Raw genomic sequence first — 8,979 nt, 5'->3', positions numbered from 1 at the left:
CGAACCTCAAGACGAGACAGGTGATCAACAGATGTACATTTTTTTCACAGGTCTGGAAGGAGTTAAATCTACTTTAGATGACAGAAAACCAGCTTAAATTTACAACAAAGTGATCATGCTTCTCAAGCCTGACTGAAACGAGGCTTGGTCCTTTTACATTCACGCCCTGTCTTTATTAGAACTAGTAAGGCACCTGAAGCACTATTCATTTAAATGTTCTAGATAAAATTAGTGAAGCGAGAACCATACGCCCACACTGAACTTGTTTGCTAATCTGTTAATTGTTCAATGTGCTAACCTATGTCAAAAAATGGGGACATATATTGATGCAATTTCTGACCTACATTTGGCCAATCTCCCACATAACTTTGGTATCTGTGCTATCCATTACTTTTGCAGATTCATCATGGATCGATTACATTGAATGTGCCTTTTGTTCTAAAAAAAAACAAAAAATAAAAACAAAAAAGAAGATATGTCCTTCTATGATCCATGTGGTGGATCAAACGCAACGGTGCAAGTGAATGGGCCATAATAATAAAAATGGATGTCATCCATGTACACTCTTAATTTTATGGTTTATTGGGCAGAAGTAGCTAAAAAACATTTCATATAAGAAAAACAGCTGAAACAAGGTTTGTAAAGACTCACTGACCAAAAATGAATTGAGCACAGGAGAGCTGCTAGCTGCTCCAGTCTGGTCCGTGGACCGAGCCAGCCAAAGGTCTGAAGTCAGTGGCCCTTGGGCCTCACCGTGCCATGTGCCATACGCACTCCTCTCAATATTGCCGCTATCTGCATCCTGAATACATTGGTGGATGATGGAGCTGTCAGCTCAGTCTTCCATCAATCAATCAATCACCGTCTGTGACTGAGACAGCAGTCGCGATGATGTCATGTCATCGCGTCTGCTGTGTAAGTGTACTGGAGACCGAAGCAGGACTCAGTGCTGGGGGATAGAGAGGGAGAAGAGTATGTGGTGTTTTTATTACTATGTGAGATGTGTGGCTGTATATATAAGGGCTATGTAAAGGATCATAGTGTATATAGGAGGCTATGTGGGGGCTTATATTGTATATAGAAGGCTATGTGAGGACCCATAGTGTTGATAAGAGGCTCATGCTGTGTATAAGGAGACTATTTGGGGGCTCATACTGTTTATAAGGAAACTATTTGGGGGCTTATACTGTGTATAAGGAGACTATTTGATGGATCATACTCCATATAGGGGGCTATCTGAGGGGTTCATACTATGTACAAGGAGATAATTTGGGGGCTCATACTGTATATAGGGGCTACTACCATGTATAAGGAAGTTATGTGGGGGCTCATACTGTATATTCAGGGACTATGTAGGGGCTCATACTATGTATAAAGAGGTAAAAAAATAAAGTGATCAGCTTACCATATGAAACAGTTCCAAGTAGATGACATTTCTGAACGGTGCTCGGATGAAGGGCGCTAGTACTAGTAAGTAGTCAAAAAAGGTGGCTTTTTCCAGTAGTAAGAAAATGTCCAAATATATATAAAAACATCAAAATTTATTTCCAAGTGATTAAAAACGTACAAAATTCCATAAAAAAAAGTCCTGTGGAATCAGGTGTGTCAGTGGTTATTCATCAGGCTTTTTTGCACCTGTGCTACCTTTACCTTATATCACAGGGCAAAAGTGCACCTGGGGCAAAAGTTCAGTTACACACAGGATTTGATAAACTACAGTACTTAATTTTAAAATTGTTGCTCCAAACATGAATGAGGATGCAGTAACCCTTAACTTGTCAGAGGTCACAATAGGTTATCACATTACAGTATTTGACAATTCACTTATAACATTATCTCGCAAGTTATGGATTGCTATATGTGTACAGGATCAAAATCAATAAAAATACAATAATACAATACTAGAGCCATCATCATTACAGAAATACAGTATCACAACCATCATCAGTATATGAATGCATCACCAGAACCATCATCCATATATCAACACATCACCAGATTCACCTTCAGTACATGAATACAGAACCAGAACCACCATCAGAACATAAATGCACAACCAAAGCCATCATTTATGCATGAATATATTACCAGAACCAACAACAGGATATGAATATAGCACCAGATCCACCATGAGTAAATAAATACATCACCAGAACAAACATTGGTGCATGAATGTATCACCAGAACCAACAAAAGTAAATGCATGCTGCACCACAATCCCCATTAGTACATGTGTGACGCCCTGGACTAGCCAGGTAGACCCCCTGCACAAACACCAGCCCCTAATAAGGTGACAGCAGCCAACTTACAAAAACCTTGTCACCTCCCTCAGGGTTTGATGTACACAACAGGGGGCGGAGCCAGATGGTTGGCCATACCCACCGAGGAGTTCACAGGCCCTGAGGCAGGAAAAACAGAGTAGATTAGTTTTGACAGTGAAGTGGAGTGGAGTTCAAGTGCAGACCTGTGTCCAGGTCTGCCACAGTCTAACACCAGGTGTCTGGGTTGGAGCCCAGTCACCTCTGGCAAGGAGGCAGACGGTGGTTGCCACCTGCAGGAGCCGGGAAGATGGCTGGTGGAACCGTAAGGGACCGGGACAGGGTAGTGGCCCGCCGGAACCGAACCGGGGAGCCAACTGGAAACCGGAGCACCAGGAGCGATACTCAGACCCAGAACGAGGTCCAGAAGCCACTGGGCCATGTCGAATTTACTGATTGAGGTCTGGACCTTAGATCCTTTCTTGTCCCAAAACCCGAAAGACGGCAACAGTCCACCGAGGGGGATATAAAGCCACCGCACAGGCAGAGAGATCCCACAGGCCAGCGCCTGCGGGCAAACAGGTTCCCCGACACACATCAAGCCGGGTAGCGGACTACCGTTGCGGAAGCATAGGCAGTCAAGTTCTACAAAAAGGTGCAGGAGAAAGGCGGGAACCACCAACCTGAGAAAGGGGCAAAGCGCAGTCGGCTGTGGGCACCGAACACCATCCTTTTTGGTTTACCAGAGACTCCGGTGTATCTGTCATAGTGAGTACAACAGTGCCCTCGGGCCGCGCACCGCACCACACCATCTTGCCCGCACCTCACAACCACCAGGCCCCGGGACCATCACCCCTGCCCACAGAGGGGTCAACACCAGGCTGCATAACACCGCCCCCGGGAGTCTAGTTAATGGCAGCGGTGGTGTCCACATTCATCACAACCCGTGGGTGGCGTCATGAACTTATACCTTTAAACTCCACGGCCTCGGCCATGAACCTTCCCCACCAAAATCCCTACAAGTAGCGCCAACTCCCTTTCAGAGCGACGTGACCCCCGGGTCCAGGAGGAGCTCGAGCCACCCACCGACGAGCACGGACCCGAGCGGCTCGGCAGCCGGCCGAGCCCCGGGGCGGTACACATGAATACAACAACAAAAATATCATGAGTACATGAATACCGCACGAGAACCACCATCAGCACATGACTACATTTTAAGAACCAGCATCAGTACATGAATACAACTATAGAACTACCATCAATACATGAATATAGCACAAGAACCACCATCAGTACATAAATACATCAGCAATCAACTGCAATGTCAGGTCAGCTGTCAGATCAGAGCTTCAATAATAACCTTGTCTAAAAAAAACCAATACACTTGATCTCCAGAAGCAGGCCTTTTACCTGCTCTCCAAGCTTAATCACTTTCATGATGACAGCAATATGTTGTCATGGGAGATACCTCAGTTCATTGCATGAGATAAGAGTTATGCGGGCGTCACACAAGACGATCTATCGTGCGATATGTCGTCGGGGTCACGGTTTTCGTGACGCACATCCGGCATCGTTTCCGACGTCGTCCCGTGTGACACCTACGAGCAACGCAGAACATTCACAAATCATGTATCGTTCACACGTCGCTCATTTTTAAAAAGTCGTTTATTTTTCTTGCGCCGGTTGTTCATCGTACCCGGGGCAGCACACATCGCTCCGTGTGACACCCCGGGAACGATGAACACAGCTTACCTGTGTCCCGCGGCTCCCGCAGAAGGAAGGAGGAGGGCGGGATGTTTACATCCCGCTCATCTCGCCCCTCTGCTTCTACTGGCCGGCCACTGTGGGACATCGCTGTGACGCCGAACGTCCAACCCCCTTCAGGAAGTGGATGATCGTCGCCCACAGCGACATTGCTCTGCAGTTAAGTACGTGTGATGGCGGTTTAACGACTTTGTGCGCCATGGGCAACTAATTACCCGTGACGCACAAACGACGGGGGCGGGTACGATCGCTCGTGCGATCGCACAATAGATCGTATCGTGTGATGCCCGCATTACGCTGGTGGGTGTTGACCAACTGTGCTACAACACCAGCTCACACTGAAGAGGTGTAACTAGGCGACTATTTAATCATCTTTAGAGCCTCTGATGGTGTGATTAGTATTGAGCTGGAAGGTAGCCACCAGGTGCTACTTCAGGGGATAACTCGGCACTGTGGCAGCTGACTCCAGGGGTCGAGGATGAAGGAACGGACTCAGGTGCAGGCAGGATGGCTCTTACAAACTGGCAAGCATGGCAGGTTCTGACTGATATAGCAGATTGTTGCAGGTATGGAAGGTTCTGGCAGGTACTAGAACACATGTATGGGTTACCAGGCACAGGTAACAGACACAGGATAGAGGGAACAAGAAACAAGACCTGACAACTAGCAAGTCTGTCTCAAGCAGCAAGACCACGTTGCTCAGGCACCTCCCATAGGGGAAGTATGCCTTAAGTACTTATAGTAGTGCCTTACAGCCATAGGCTTAGAGGTACATTTGGGTTAGGGCATGCTGGCCCTTTAAAAGCAGGGAGGAACGTGCAATGGATCCAAGCATGCTGCTGGGAGACCTGTGCGGTGTGTGCAGGTCCTGGAAGCCAGGGGCAGGGACATCAGCTGAGAGTACTGACATCCCTGCCAGGAGGAGGAAGCCAGTCAGAGCAGGGACTCCAGTATCAGCAGTATAATGATATTCTACACAGTGTGCAGAATTATTAGGCAAGTAGTATTTCAGAGGATTTTTTTTTATTATTGATCAACAACTATGTTCTCAATCAACCCAAAAGACTCATAAATATCAAAGCTTAATATTTTTGGAAGTTGGAGTGGTTTTTTTTAGATTTGACTATCTGAGGAGTATATCTGTTTGTGCAGGTAACTATTAATGTGCAGTATTATTAGGCAACTTAATAAAAACCAAATATATTTACATCTCACTTGTTTATTTTCACCAGGTAAAGCAATATAACTGCACAAAATTTAGAAATAAACATTTCTGACATGCAAAAAAACCCCAAAACATTTGTGACCAATATAGCCACCTTTCTTTATGATGACACTCAACAGCCTACCTTCCATAGATTCTGTCAGTTGCTTGTTCTATTTACTATCAACATTGCGTGCAGCAGCCACTTCAGCCTCCCAGACACTGTTCCAAGAAGTGTACTGTTTTCCCTTCCTGTAGCTCACACATTTTATGAGGGATCACGAGTTCTCTATGGGGTTCAAATCAGGTGAACAAGGGGGCCATGTCATTATTTTTTCATCTTTTAGACCTTTACTGGCCAGCCACGCTGTGGAGTAGTTGGTTGCATGTGATGGAGCATTGTCCTGCATGAAAATCATGTTTTTCTTGAATGATACCGACTTCTTCCTGTAACACTGCTTGAAGAAGTTGTCTTCCAGAAACTGGTAGTAGGTCTGGGAGTTGCGCTTCACTCCATCCTCAACCCGAAAAGATCCCACAAGTTCATCTTTGATGACACCAGCCCATACCAGTACCCCACCTCTACCTTGCTGGTGTCTAAGTCGGAGTGGAGCTCTCTGCCTTTTACTGGTCCAGCCTATGGCCCATCCATCTGGCCCATCAAGAGTCACTCTCATTTCATCAGTCCATAAAACCTTTGAAAAATCAGTCTTAAGATATTTCTTGACCCAGTCTTGATGTTTCATCTTATATTTCTTGTTCAAAGGTGGTTGTTTTTCAGCTTTCCTTACATTGGCCATGTCCCTGAGTATGGCACACCTTGTGCTTTTTGATACTCCAGTAACATTGCAGCTCTGAAATCCGGCCAAACTGGTGGCAAATGGCATCTTGGCAGCTTCACGCTTGATTTTCATAAATTCATGAGCAGTTATTTTGCACCTTTTTTTGCCTTTTTTGCCCAACGCGCCATGAAATGCTTGATTGTTCGGTGATCACGCTTCAAAAGTTTGGCAATTTCAAGTGTAACACCCCTTTAATTTGCCGCTGGGGCAGAGTGTTCGGTAGTTCTCACCTTGATATAACGCAGTGCCTCCACCCGAATCTTGCTAGGAGCTCTAGGGGAATGCAGAAGGTTCTTTGTCTTCTGCTAGGGGTCGACTTGGGAAACCCCTGACCACGCTCCGTACACACTCACAATAACTGAGGTTAGAAATCTTAACAGGTTTATTTGCAGGAGGATGAAAAATGGCAATTGCAGGGTAAAAGCAAATAACAGTGAACAACAAGATATGTTATGCAGTATTCTACAAAAATGCAGGAGGGGCTCTTTGTAATAGACCTGAAGGTTAGGGGTAATGCTTCCTCTTTAACCTACACCACACACTGTGCTGACTAATTACTATCTACCAACTAACAGCTGCAGCGTCACAAATGACACAGTCCCAAATTGGGGCCTCAGTTGCCGCGGATGTTGGCGCGCTTGTGTCGCGGGCGGCGGGGACGCGCTCGCCACGCTCGGGTCCGGGGCTTCTGCTGCTGCTGCTCGGTGGCTCGAGCGGTGGACCGGACCCAGGGACTCGAGCAGCGCTCCTCACCTGTGAGTGAAATGGGGATGGTATGTTTAGGTAGATTGTTTGTGACGCCACCCACGGATCGTGGTGATAATGGCACCACCGCTGCTGGTAACGGGGATCCATGGAGAGATGGTAGGGTGCAGCTGAGATGTTGTCTTCTTCGTGGGCAGGGGTTGGTGATTCCGGGGCCCGATGGTGTAATGGGGAGGCCGGATGGCTGGGGTGCAGGGACTGCGCGGCGCGGTGTCGGACGGCACTGGTGTACTCACTCAGACAATCACTGACAGAGTCGTAGGTAAACCAAAACGGCGGATGGACGGGTCCCGCAGCCGGCTGCAGTGTTGTTGTTGTTGTGCTCTCCCCGGACAGCTGATGGTGGCTGTCTTTCCCTGCACCTTTAAGAATGTTCTTGACTCCTGTGGTTGCCCACCGGTAGTCCGCTCCCCGGCGTATAGGTGCTGTAGGAGCTCGTTTTGCCCGCAGGCGCTTGCCCTTGGATCTCTAGCTTGTGGTGGTGGCTGTATATCCTCTCTGGGTGGACGGTTGCCTTCAATCGGGACTTGTTAGGAAACCCCTGGGGTTCCTGTCACACTCGGATTTGACTATTGGTCAAGCCTGGTCAGGGTCCGATGGCCCTGCCTGTGTGCTTAGCTTCACTCCGTTCCCCAGTCTGGTACCGGCGGGCCGACGCCCGACCCCGGTCCTTACGGCTCTGCGGAGTTCCACCAACTCCTGCAGACGGCCACCACCGTCTGCCAACCTTGCTGTCAGTGTCTGGGCTCCAACCCAGACACCTCAAGTGTTCACTCCTCTCACTTTCACCTCCAAGACTGAACTGACACTTTTCCCGCCTCCAGGCCTGTGAACTCCTCGGTGGGTGGGGCCAACCGCCTGGCTCCGCCCCACCTGGTGTGGACATCAGACCCTGGAGGGAGGCAACAAGGATTTTTGATTGACTGTTGTCACTGCCTAGGGTGGGGGTGTGTGTGTTGGTATGTATATGACTATCTGGCTAGTCCAGGGCGTCACACTCGCCCTTGGTAAAATGCAGACCGTCCGCGGGCTGCCCGTCCATCACCGGTTTTATTTTTTTTTTCAAACTGTAAAAAGATAAATAACATATTAAAACTTCAACATACGCATATTTTCAAGTCTTCCCTTACGGGAGGTGCATTACTTTTAACGTTTCGAACATTTTTATTAAACGGACGGGTTCACGGTCATCCGCTCTCCCACCCAAATAACCTGATCCTTGATGCTGCCCCTAAGAAATGGGCAGCACCCCTTTACCCCAGTCCAGGTTACCCGAGTGGGAACGGGTACGGTGTCTCGCACCCGGCTGTCACTTCAGGGGACCACACGTCCAGGGGACCCCTGACCCCCGGAGAATGGCCACCGGTCCTGGTGGTGGCCGGGCCCCAGCCTCCTCTGCTGCGGGCCCTTCCTCCAATCTGCCTCTCCGGAGGCGGCACGGACGGAAACCAGCCCACTAAACTATTTACAAACCCACAAGTTCATGGGAGGCCTGCAAGTTCTCGGCCATGTCCATGAGCAGTTTCTCATGTGGGTGGTAAACACAGAGTCCCTCCGGGGACAACTTGCCATCAACGGCCGGGTAATCACTGTCGACAATCAGGTGAAAACTTCGGTTGATTTGCATTCATTCATTCATTCAGCTGAGGGTCCCAACGGGGGCAACTGCTCTTTTCCTCATCTTTAAACAGCAATCCAGCGGCACAGCTGCCGTTGCTGCCGCTCCCGGTGTGGAGCACCTTCTGCTTGCTCCGGTTCAGGCGGTGTGGGGGATGGGCCCAGACAGAGTCCCTCGTGCCGGCTACAACCGGTACCTTCGATAATGAGGGACCCCGCTGTGACGTGGCCTGCTCTGCCTGTTGGCAGCTGCATTCCTGCCGTGCCTCAGCCGTGGCCCGGGGTCTGGGAGCGGTTGACGGGACTTGCGGTGCTGGCCTCTGGTCGAGGATCGCCTCCGCTGCGGCTGGGCGGACTGCCGGGGCCGTCGTCATCTCCGTCGCAGTCGGGATGGAAGCCGGGACGGGTGCCAGGGCGGTGACAAAGGTAAGGCCCAGGGGTCGCAGGTTTGGGCCCTCTCCCTAAGACGCTGCGGGCTCCGCTACCGGTGACAGGGGTAACGGGTCGGTCAGGGCGTTGGCCGTGGGCA

This window comes from Anomaloglossus baeobatrachus, chromosome 9 (genome assembly GCF_048569485.1).
Source record: "Anomaloglossus baeobatrachus isolate aAnoBae1 chromosome 9, aAnoBae1.hap1, whole genome shotgun sequence".
Classification (NCBI taxonomy): Eukaryota; Metazoa; Chordata; class Amphibia; order Anura; family Aromobatidae; genus Anomaloglossus; species Anomaloglossus baeobatrachus.
The sequence above is the reverse complement of the archived record's forward strand: the minus strand, read 5'-3'. Positions refer to the sequence as shown.